Source organism: Salvelinus fontinalis, chromosome 1 (genome assembly GCF_029448725.1).
Source record: "Salvelinus fontinalis isolate EN_2023a chromosome 1, ASM2944872v1, whole genome shotgun sequence".
Lineage (NCBI taxonomy): Eukaryota > Metazoa > Chordata > Actinopteri > Salmoniformes > Salmonidae > Salvelinus > Salvelinus fontinalis.
In genome coordinates this window covers 19,026,377-19,038,419 of record NC_074665.1, presented here as the reverse complement: position 1 = coordinate 19,038,419, position 12,043 = coordinate 19,026,377, and the positions used below count along the sequence as shown (strand labels likewise).

General features: G+C 44.7%; 1 pseudogene; it reads right to left on the bottom strand.

Annotated features, from left to right (window-relative positions):
* The window catches only part of LOC129856366 (poly [ADP-ribose] polymerase tankyrase-2-like), a 29,183-nt pseudogene extending 17,280 nt beyond the window's left edge, over positions 1-11,903 (bottom strand).
* Positions 11,904-12,043: the final 140 nt, after the last annotated feature.

Genomic DNA, 12,043 nt, shown 5'->3' with positions numbered 1-12,043 from the left:
GCTAGACGATCAGGGAGAATAGAAAATTCCAAAAACAATGAATTTAGCAATATTGATTTTGTTATGTTTGAGCAAAGGAACACACTAGCCATTGCAAAATGCGTAGAATTGCAGGAAATTTGCTTTAAAACATTTGCTTTAAAACGACCCAATACCAGACCCCCTGCCATGCCCACCACCTAAGCCCTTATGTTTTAGAGGCCACAGAAGACGCCTTCTTCAAACAAAGCACAGAGGGATGCATCATCTCTGAAACCTATTCATGGTTCCATTTTTAGAGAAGCCTCTTGACCAGAACCTCAGTAAGTGTTTGGTATGCCAAGCATGAGGCACCGACTCTTTCAGAGAAAAACACGGCACGTCAATCAGGTCTCTATGCATCCCTTCAACTGTTGTGTCTCAGAGAGATCATACTGTACAGACAGTAGGAAAACTCAACGGACACCTGTAGAGTGTGATTGTACTGTGAGCGTAGTGTACAGTAGGTGAGGGCAACTGGGATTTACCCCGTCTGAGGCAGCATTGTGCAGCGGGATGAGCCCTCCCTTGTCCTTGTCCTGGTACCGCCAAGTTGTTGTAACCAGCTGACACAATAGACAAAGAATTTGTTTATGATCAGAAACTGCAATTACCATAACCTGCAATTCTCCTAAATCAGTTAGTCCAATCCTAATCCTGAAGGGCTGCTGGGTATTCAGGCGTTTTTGTCCCAGCATACACTAAAAGCCTGATTCAACTGATCAAGGTCATAATGATAAATTCGTTGAATCAAGTGTTTTCTTTAAGACGGGGGCAACTAACTTCTGACCTGCATCGGCAGTTTGCAGAACTCGTATTTGCCCTTGGCGACGGGGGGATGAACTTCCAGAGCGGTGGATTATCAGCAGCTGTAACGGATTTCCTCCTCCTCTTCATCCGAAGAGGAAGAGCAAGGATTTGACCAAAATGCAGCGTTGGAATATGACATAATGAATTTATTTAACAAGACAAAAAACGAACTAACTTGAATAACTAACAAAACGGAGTAGACAGACCTGGACATGCGAACTACATAAAACGAAGAACTCACGAACAGGAAAAATGACTACACAAAAGAACGAACTGACAAACAAACCGAAACAGTCCCGTATGGGGCGACAAACACAGACACAGGAGACAACCACCCACAACAATCAATGTGAAAACCCCTACCTTAATATGGCTCTCAATCAGAGGAAATGAAAACCACCTGCCTCTAATTGAGAGCCATATCAGGTCACCCTTTAACAAACATAGAAACACATAACATAGACTACCCACCCAAACTCACGCCCTGACCGTCAAACACATACAAAATAACAGAAAACGGTCAGGAACGTGACAGCAGTTCAGCCACCTCAGTGACCGTAGGAGCAGGCGTTGTAAAGGGGACAAGGCCACAGTGAGAGAGAGAGAGACATTACCCTTCTGAGTGATGACGTCCTCAGGCCCATTGGAGAATAGGTATAGCCTTGTGTTTTTCTGACCAGTGCTCACCCTTTGTCTTTGGCATGGAGGTCAGCCCTATGCAGTAGAAGGTACTCCACCACAGACAACAGTTATACCCCACCTCAAAGTGGAGCAGGGTGGATTGCACAGCTTCAGCGAACCCAGAGACGACAGGAAACTGTTACCATTTGAAACAAATCATTTTTAATATGAGTGTTATAACAATATGCCATTGATTGGTCAGATTTGCCAATGTATTGGAAATAGTTACCTTAACAATCTCCAAATCTCCAGACTTGGAGGCTTCTAGCAACTGCCAGTCAACATTGGAGTTTCCGATAAAGTTCCATCTGAAAGAGATAAATATTACATTCAATGACATTTGAAATGGGACCAAATTTCAACCCCAAAATGATAAATGACAAACCAACCACATCTCCTTGTGTTACTATGGCTGTGTTAACACATGCAGCCCAATACTGATTTTTTTCTTTTTTGGTGTTTCGAACAATCACATCAGATCTTTTCAGATCAGATCTTCTTCAGAGAAAAATACTAATTAGTGAAAGAAATATCAGAATTGGGTTGCCTGTGTAAACACAGCCAGTGAGGTTTCTATCTGTTTGTGTAACATGTACCATACTCATAGCTGTTCCCAGCTGTCTCTACCTGCCATGCAATATCTCCTGCATGCTCTCATTGCCCATTTGGGTTGAAGAGAGGCATTTGGGATGAAGAGAAGCCCTGAGACATGATGAGGGGTCGCAGCCTGAGTTCAGCAGCAGGCTGAAGGTCTGGAGGTGGCCACAGTGGGCTACACGGTGAGGGTTGTCTGGCCCAGGTTGTACAGGGCATTGGACTATATAGAGGTAATAGTACAGATACAATTAAAATATTTACACTTTGTATTATCAAGAATCACATGCATTGCACCATTATCACACACACACACACACACACACACACACACACACACACACACACACACACACACACACACACACACACTGAATTACACTCACTAAATCTGTTTTAACTCACTTGTACCACCATGTCACCTGTGCAACTAAATGTGAAAAAACCTCTAGATCTCCTTTACTCCACATACAGAGACGCGTAACAAAGCTCTCCCTTGCCTTCCATTTGGCAAATCTGACAATAACTCTATCCTCCTGATTCCCGCTTACAAGCAAAAACTCAAACAGGAAATACCAGTGATGCGCTCAATACGGAAGTGGACCGTTGAAGCGGATGCTAAGCTGCAGGACTGTTTCGCTGGCACATTCTGGAAAATGTTCACGGGACTCATCCAATGGCATTGAGGAGTTTACCACATCTGTCACCGGCTTCAATAATAAGTGGTTTGACGACGTCATCCCCACAATGACCGTAGGTACATATCCCAACTAGAAGCCATGGATTACAGGCAACATCCGCATTGAGCTAAAGGCTAGAGCTCTGGCTTTCAAGGAGCGGGACGCTACGCCCTCCGCCGAACCATCAAATGGGCAAAGTGTCAGTACACACAGACAGCGTCATTGCATTTTGGTACACCAGAATTACAATCATTTCCAATGAAAGCTGCGTTTGCCTTGCAGCATTGCGTTTCAGAGGAAGTTGCTGTGCGTTTGGTGCATACGTTGGATTTATCGAACGTATGCATCAAACTGTATGCGTAGACGACTTTCAATCAATCAATCAATCAATCAAGTTTATTTTATATAGCCCTTCGTACATCAGCTAATATCTCGAAGTGCTGTACAGAAACCCAGCCTAAAACCCCAAACAGCTAGTAATGCAGGTGTAGAAGAACGGTGGCTAGGAAAAACTCCCTAGAAAGGCCAAAACCTAGGAAGAAACCTAGAGAGGAACCAGGCTATGAGGGGTGACCAGTCCTCTTCTGGCTGTGCCGGGTGGAGATTATAACAGAACTATGCCAAGATGTTCAAAAATGTTCATAAGTGAAAAGCATGGTCAAATAATAATCATGAATAATTTTCAGTTGGCTTTTCATAGCCGATCATTAAGAGTTGAAAAACAACAGGTCTGGGACAGGTGGCGGTTCCAAAACCTCAGGCAGAACAGTTGAAACTGGAATAGCAGCAAGGCCAGGCGGACTGGGGACAGCAAGGAGTCACCACGCCCGGTAGTCCCGACGTATGGTCCTAGGGCTCAGGTCCTCCGAGAGAAAGAAAGAGAGAAGGAGAAAATTAGAGAGAGCCAAGATTTTCAAAATGTTCATAAATGACAAGCATGGTCAAATAATAATCAGTAATAAATCTCAGTTTGCTTTTCATAGCCGATCATTAAGAGTTGAAAACAGCAGGTCTGGGACAGGTAGGGGTTCCGTAACCGCAGGCAGAACAGTTGAAACTGGAATAGCAGCAAGGCCAGGCGGACTGGGGACAGCAAGGAGTCATCATGCCCGGTAGTCCTGACGTATGGTCCTAGGGCTCAGGTTCTCAGAGAGAGAGAAAGAAAGAGAGAACGAGAGAATTAGAGAGAGCATACTTAAATTCACACAGGACACTGGATAAGACAGGAGAAGTACTCCAGGTATAACCAACTGACCCTAGCCCCCCGACACAAACTACTGCAGCATAAATACTGGAGGCTGAGACAGGAGCGGTCAGGAGACACTGTGGCCCCATCCGAAGATACCCCCGGACAGGGCCAAACAGGAAGGATATAACCCCACCCACTTTGCCAAAGCACAGCCCCCGCACCACTAGAGGGATATCTTCAACCCCCAACTTACAATCCTGAGACAAGGCCGAGTATAGCCAACAAAGATCTCCACCACAGCACAAACCAAGGGGGGGGCGCCAACCCAGACAGGAAGATCACGTCAGTAACTCAACCCACTCAAGTGACGCACCCCTCCTAGGGACGGCATGAAAGAGCACCAGTAAGCCAGTGACTCAGCCCCTGTAATAGGGTTAGAGGCAGAGAATCCCAGTGGAGAGAGGGGAACCGGCCAGGCAGAGACAGCTAGGGCGGTTCGTTGCTCCAGAGCCTTTCCGTTCACCTTCACACTCCTGGGCCAGACTACACTCAATCATATGACCTACTGAAGAGATAAGTCTTCAGTAAAGACTTATAAGTTGAGACTGAGTCTGCGTCTCTCACATGGGTAGGCAGACTGTTCCATAAAAATGGAGATCTATAGGACAAAGCCCTGCCTCCCGCTGTTTGCTTAGAAATTCTAGGGACAATTAGGAGGCCTGCGTCTTGTGACCGTAGCGTACGTATTGGTATGTACGGCAGGACCAACTCGGAAAGATAGGTAGGAGCAAGCCCATGTAACGCTTTAAAGGTTAACAGTAAAACCTTGAAATCAGCCCTTGCCTTAACAGGAAGCCAGTGTAGGGAAGCTATGCGTCCTCCGAAACACAACCCAACCAAGCCACACTGCTTCTTGACACAGCGCACATCCAACCCGGAAGCCAGCCGCACCAATGTGTCGGAGGAAACACCGTACACCGTACACCTAGCGACCACAGGTGTCACTAGTGCGCGATGAGACAAGGATATCCCTGCCGGTCAAACCCGGACGACACAAGGCCAATTGTGCGCCGCCCCATGGGCCTCCCGGTCGCGGCCGGCTGCGATAAAGCCTGGGCTCGAACCCAGAGTCTCTGGTGGCACAGAGACTCTGCGATGCAGTGCCTTAGACCACTGTGCCACCCGGGAGGCCCTCAAATGTGATTTTTATACTCCTAAGTGTACAGTCGTGGCCAAAAGTTTTGAGAATGACACAAATATTAATTTTTTACAAAGTCTGCTGCCTCAGTGACTTTAGATATTTTTGTCAGATGTTACTATGGAATACTGAAGTATAATTACAAGCATTTCATAAGTGTCAAAGGCTTTTATTGACAATTACATGAAGTTGATGCAAAGAGTAAATAATTGCAGTGTTGACCCTTCTTTTTCAAGACCTCTGCAATCCGCCCTGGCATGCTGTCAATTAACTTCTGGGCCACATCCTGACTGATGGCAGCCCATTCTTGCATAATCAATGCTTGGAGTTTGTCAGAATTTGTGGGTTTTTGTTTGTCCACCTGCCTCTTGAAGATTGACCACAAGTTCTCAATGGGATTAAAGTCTGGGGAGTTTCCTGGCCATGGACCCAAAATATCGATGTTTTGTTCCCCGAGCCACTTAGATATCACTTTTGCCCTATGGCAAGGTGCTCCATCATGCTGAAAAAGGCATTGTTCGTCACCAAACTGTTCCTGGATGGTTGGGAGAAATGTTCTCACGGAGGAAGTGTTGGTACCACTCTTCATTCATGGCTGTGTTCTTAGGCAAAATTGTGAGTGAGCCCACTCCCTTGGCTGAGAAGCAACCCCACACATGAATGGTCTCAGGATGCTTTACTGTTGGCATGACACAAGACTGATGGTAGCGCTCACCTTGTCTTCTCCGGACAAGCTTTTTTCCGGATGCCCCAAACAATCGGAAAGGGGATTCATCAGAGAAAATTACTTTACCCCAGTCCTCAGCAGTCCAATCCCTGTACCTTTTGCAGAATATCAGTCTGTCCCTGATGTTTTTCCTGGAGAGAAGTGGCTTCTTTGCTGCCCTTCTTGACACCAGGCCATCCTCCAAAAGTCTTTGCCTCACTGTGCGTGCAGATGCACTCACACCTGCCTGCTGCCATTCCTGAGCAAGCTCTGTACTGGTGGTGCCCCGATCCCGCAGCTGAATGAACTTTAGGAGACGGACCTGGCGCTCCTGGACTTTCTTGGGCGCCCTGAAGCCTTCTTCACAACAATTGAACCGCTCTCCTTGAAGTTCTTGATGATCCGATAAATGGTTGATTTAGGTGCAATCTTACTGGCAGCAATATCCCTGACTGTGAAGCACTTTTTGTGCAAAGCAATGTTGACAGCACGTGTTTCCTTGCAGGTAACCATGGTTGACAGAGGAAGAACAATGATTCCAAGCACCACCCTCCTTTTGAATCTTCCAGTCTGTTTTTCGAACTCAATCAGCATGACAGAGTGATCTCCAGCCTTGTCCTCGTCAACACTCACACCTGTGTTAACGAGAGAATCACTGACATGATGTCAGCTGGTCATTTTGTGGCAGGGCTGAAATGCAGTGGAAATGTTTTTGGGGATTCAGTTCATTTGCATGGCAAAGAGGGACTTTGCAATTATTTGCAATTCATCTGATCACTCTTCATAACATTCTGGAGTATATGCAAATTGTCATCATACAAACTGAGGCAGCAGACTTTGTGAAAATTAATATTTGTGTCATTCTCAAAACTTTTGGCCAAGACTGTACATCGGAAGGTACAAGTTATATACATTTGTTAGTAAACATTGCTGGAATATTGTACATGAGATGTGGTGTTTCCTTTGTGAATAATTGTGGTGCATTTGTCAAATATAATTTCAGTTAATGCTAGCTGTTTATTCACTGTGTCTGGGTTTTGTTTCATGTATTTTGTACAGTGCGTACAATGTACATTTGTGAAATTATTAGTATTTTGTGAATTGTTATTTTCATGTATTCCTGCTGTGGTAAACTTGTATTATTTTTGGTAACTATGGTTACCCCAGTCAACAAGCATCCGTGCAGAGAGTAGAATGATCTATGGTGGCTGCATTGCATGACGTGCTATCAGATAATAAATCCGTGACTGGTGCCACATGCTGGAGTCCATATCGATGATTGTTCATAACACAGTGCAAGAAGAGTATTGTTACACTTGCTTCGAGGCAAGTAACACTGAACCATGTGTGAGACCACCAGCTGTTCTGGATGACTGTATGATCATGCTCTTTAAACAGGTTAACATAAGAACTTTAAACAGGTTAACATTCACGAGACCGCGAGGTCAGATGGATTACCAGGACTCAGAGCATGCGCCGACCAGCTGGCAAGTGTCTACACTGACATTTTCAACCTCTCCTGACCCAGTCTGTAGTACCTACACTCTTAGGAAAAAAAGGGGCCATCTAGAACCAACATGTTTTTTTTCATCTGTCACCATAGGAGAACCCTTTTGAAGAACCCCTTTTCAGTTCGATATAGAAACCTCTGTGGAAAGGGTTCTACATGGAACCAAAAAGGGAATAAGAGGACAGCCGCCTAGGAGGACAGCCACAGAAACCTTTTTCCTAAGGGTGTACATGTTTCAGACAGACCACCTTAGTGCCCAAGAACAGCAAGGTAACCTGTCTAAATGACTATCGCCCCATAGCACTCACATCTGAAATGCTTTGAAAGGCTGGTCACTTCACGATGGTGGTAGGCCTGATCATCGACAATGATGACATCATCATCTCAGATACCCTGCAATCTCTATTGCACTACACACTGCCCTTTCCCACTTGGACAAAAGGAACACCTGCGTGAGAATGCTGTTCATTGACTACAGCTCAGCATTCAATACTATGGTGCCATCCAAGCTCATCACTTAGCTAAGGACCCTGGGACTGAACACCTTCCTCTGCAACTGCATCCTGGACTTCCTGACGGGATGGCCTCAGGTGGGGAGTGTAGGCAACAACACATCCACCATGCTGACCCTCAACACATGGGCCCCTCAGCGGTGCGTGCTTAGTCTTCTCCTGTACTCGCTGTTCACCCACGACTCGTGGCCGCGCAAGACTCCAAAACCATCATTAAGTTTGCAGACGTCACAATGGTGATCATCGACAATGATGACACAGCCTATAGGGAGGAGGTCAGGGACCTGGCTGTGTGATGCCAGGACAACAACCTTTCCCTCAAAACCAGCAAGACAAAGGAGCTGATCGTCGACTACAGAAAACGGTGGGCCGAGAACGCCCCCATTCACATCGACGGGACTGTAGTGGAGCAGGTCGAGAGCTGCATGTTCCTCGGTGCCCACATCACTAACAATCTATCATGGTCCAAACTCACCAACACAGCCGTGAAGAGGACACTTCAAAACCTCATACCCTCAGGAGGCTGAAAAGATTTGGCACAGAACCTCAGATCCTCAAAAAGTTCTACAGCTGCACCATTGACAACATCTTGACTAGCTGCATCACCGCTTGGTATGGCAACTGCTTGGCATCCGACCGCAAGGCGCTACAGAGGGTAGTGGGGACTCCCTGCAATCCAGGACCTCTATACCAGGCGGTAGCAGTGTAATGCCCTAGAAATTGTCAAAGAGTCCAATCACCCAAGTCATAGACTGTTCTCTCTGCTCTTCCGCTACTGTCACTTTATTCCTAGTTATAAGTCACAGGAGGTTGGTGGCCCCCTAATTGGGGAGGACGGGCCTGTGGTAATGGCTGGAGTGGATCAAGTGGAATGGTATCAAATACATCAAACACATGGTGTCCATTGTGCATTGTTCCAGGCATTATTATGAGCCGTCCTCCCTTCACCAGCCTCCTGTGTATAAGTACATATCTACCTCGTACCCCTGCACATCGACTCGGTACTGGTACCCCTGGTATGTTGCCAAGTTATCGTTACTCGTTGCGTATCTATCTATAGCATGTGACGAATAACATTTTGTTTTATTTGATTTGAATCCTAGAGCAAACACACACGTTGGCTTGATCTTTATGCTATTGATAACACTATGATAACACCTGAACTTACCCTTCCCTAGTGTTTCACCAACACCTCGATTATGTCGTCGTGGGATTTTTCAGAAGCCAGGTGCAAGGAAGCTTTGACCAAACACATCACAAACAAGTTTAAGTGGTTGTGATTCTACTTCTATGGGTTTCACAATGGAACCAAAAGGAACCTATAGTTCAGAGTCTTATCGGTGCATTCAGACTCACCCAGTTATATCTGTCATAACAACAATGGTAAGTGTAAAGTGACTGATAATTGCTTGTGGGATAAGGGTCACTGACTGACACACTATGCAGTATTCACAACTCTATAGTCTTCTCATTCCAATTGGATCCCCAATTGACAGTGCTGTTAAAAGCACATTTTAGATCTTAAAACTCTGCTTAGTTGAACGCACAGAGTAGCCAAGAGAAATCTATATGATACAAGCGCTGACTTATATGATACAATACATTGACTATATCATTTTTTAAATTTAACCAGGCAATTCTTACTTACAATGACAGCCTAGGAACAGTTCAGGGGCAGAACGATAGATTTTTACCTTGTCAGCTCTGGGATTCAATCCAGCAACCTTTCGGTTGGTTACTAGTCCAACGCTCTAACCACTAGGCTACCTGCCACCCCATAATCAGCAGCAACAGTATGTGTAGTATGATGGTAACTCAGTGGTGAGGTTTCTTACCAGAGCAATTTCATGGTTAAGGGGATTCTTGAAGGTGATGGTCTCCAGTGACAGGTGCTTCTTAAGGTGGGCCAGGTCAGCTTCACGTACTGCCTGGAGCAAAGTACGACGTCTGAACTAATCTTGTAACAGACATAAGAGGTCAGATAAGAGAGTGTTTCAACAATTACATAGGGAGAACAGGGCTGCTCATCTAGCAGTTACCCCCTGCCTAAAATCATTTGGACTCAATTAGTTTCAAGTATTGTAGGTGACCTCCAAGCAAGAAAAATACGGTTAAAAAAGAATAGGAACAATAAAAAAATAAACATGGCTATACGGGCCAGGTGTTCTTTGAGCTGCTAAGTGGGCATTGGTCCAGAAACCAATGGGTTGGGCCAGAGCCAGAACACACGTAGGTAAAGCGCCGGTTTGAAAATGTGTCTTTGGATTTGATACTCTAATTGGTTAGAGACGATCCAATCGCTGATTACTTTTTGTACAGCGCCCCTCGTCACCATAAACAACTTAAATAATGTCCGTCTCAGACTAAAGTACGTGGGGAACGACAGAGCAGCGGAATAATTTAGTTCTGAGTCGCAAGCTAGTCCGTCCAATGATGTACCAGCAGCTACGCTGACGTCATGCGGTCGTAGCCAAAAGCCAGATGCTGAAGGACTGAAAGAAACACCATAAATAACCATTTAACATGGAGTTATTTGTTTGTCCAGACTGACACACTCTTTTTAGGTAAATGTTTTGGGCAAAAATATAATTTTACCATCCAGTCGGCCGGAATGTCTTTTACCTCATTGTTGTGCATTTGGAATTTTAGAGATGTGATGAAAAATGTATAGTCTGTTCATTAACAGTTTAGAGGAGCATGTGACTTACCTTCCGACCGTCACTGGCATAACAGTTTACATGAATTACATGGTGTTAGCAGGGCCATCAGCTTGTCTTCATTCCCACTCCTATGAAAGCGCCACATGTATTAGAATGAAGAGCACACGAATGGTCACAGTTGATAACAAGGCATCTGAATGGAGGTCATTAAAGCATCTGAGATATCCTCCACCTTGCACTTTCAAGCAAGTCATCTTTTCTATATTCATCTGTGTTGAAGAAAGTGTGAAAACATATTCTAAATTAACTTTTGTGTTTCATTGTTTTGATTCATTCAACTACATGTTCTGCAATTCTTGTATCCCAATGAAACAGTGCTATTCTATTCCCATGCCCAAAATAGATGCAATTAGTGAGTATAAAATGCTTGTGATGAAAATGGTCCTCCCACTCACTGTTCAGCACTGCTTTAGTGGACGCTTCAGCCTGGTCCAGCGCTGTCCTCCCATCTGCGTTACGAATCATTGTCTCTGCTCCATGTTGCAGCAGAAATACAACACCAAATCACCCATATCACCATTTACAAGATATCAAGAAATAGCCTATGTTATACAGAAACAATATAGAGAGGACACACCAGTTGCCACACTTGGCTCTTACAAAAGTGGGCCTTAAAGCATATTACAGATTGGTGTATCAATCTGAGTCTTCTGGAGATAAGACCATTATACTTGAAGCCACAAGAGGACAGTCACTGCTTAAACAATGCATATTTTCCAAGGGGACAGCCTCCAACAGTACCTATGTAGACATCGATCGTGTAGTTCCAGTTGTCCCTGGGGTTGGAATCAGTCTTGCACTCAGCCCAGCTGAGGTTGATCACCTCAGCATAGCCAAAGGAGCAGGCGTTGTGTAGGGATACGAGGCCTCCGCCATCCTGGGAGTGCACATTGGCTCCATTCTGTAGTAGGTAGTCCACTACATCCCTGCGTGCAATTTCCTGATGCCAAATCCTGAGGATGAAAGATGGTATTTATTTGTAGGTGCACTTGGCCCATATTGAGGCTTAAGTAGATCCATTCAAGGATTATGCTTGGATTCATATTCGAAATTAGAAAATGACTGTTGCTGCTTATAAATAAATACATTGATGAATAAAATATCAGTTGTAATATAAGATATTAAAATAATAACAATACATCTTTTATGAATCAAGAGGATCAAGGATCAGCTAACTTGATATTTTCAGGCAATGTATTGTGGGTGTTGTTCACTGCGGTCTTCTTCCTCATTTATCACTAGATGGTGCTATTACTCACATTTTAGCAGCAGCAGACCCATCCATACCTACTACATTGATACCACCCATTCAACACTTCAGAAAATAGTGACAAATTGTTTATATTTCAGGTGGAAAAAATATTATCAAGTTATTAACACAATATTATCAAGTTATTAACACATCCTCTCTAATTCATCTAAGAT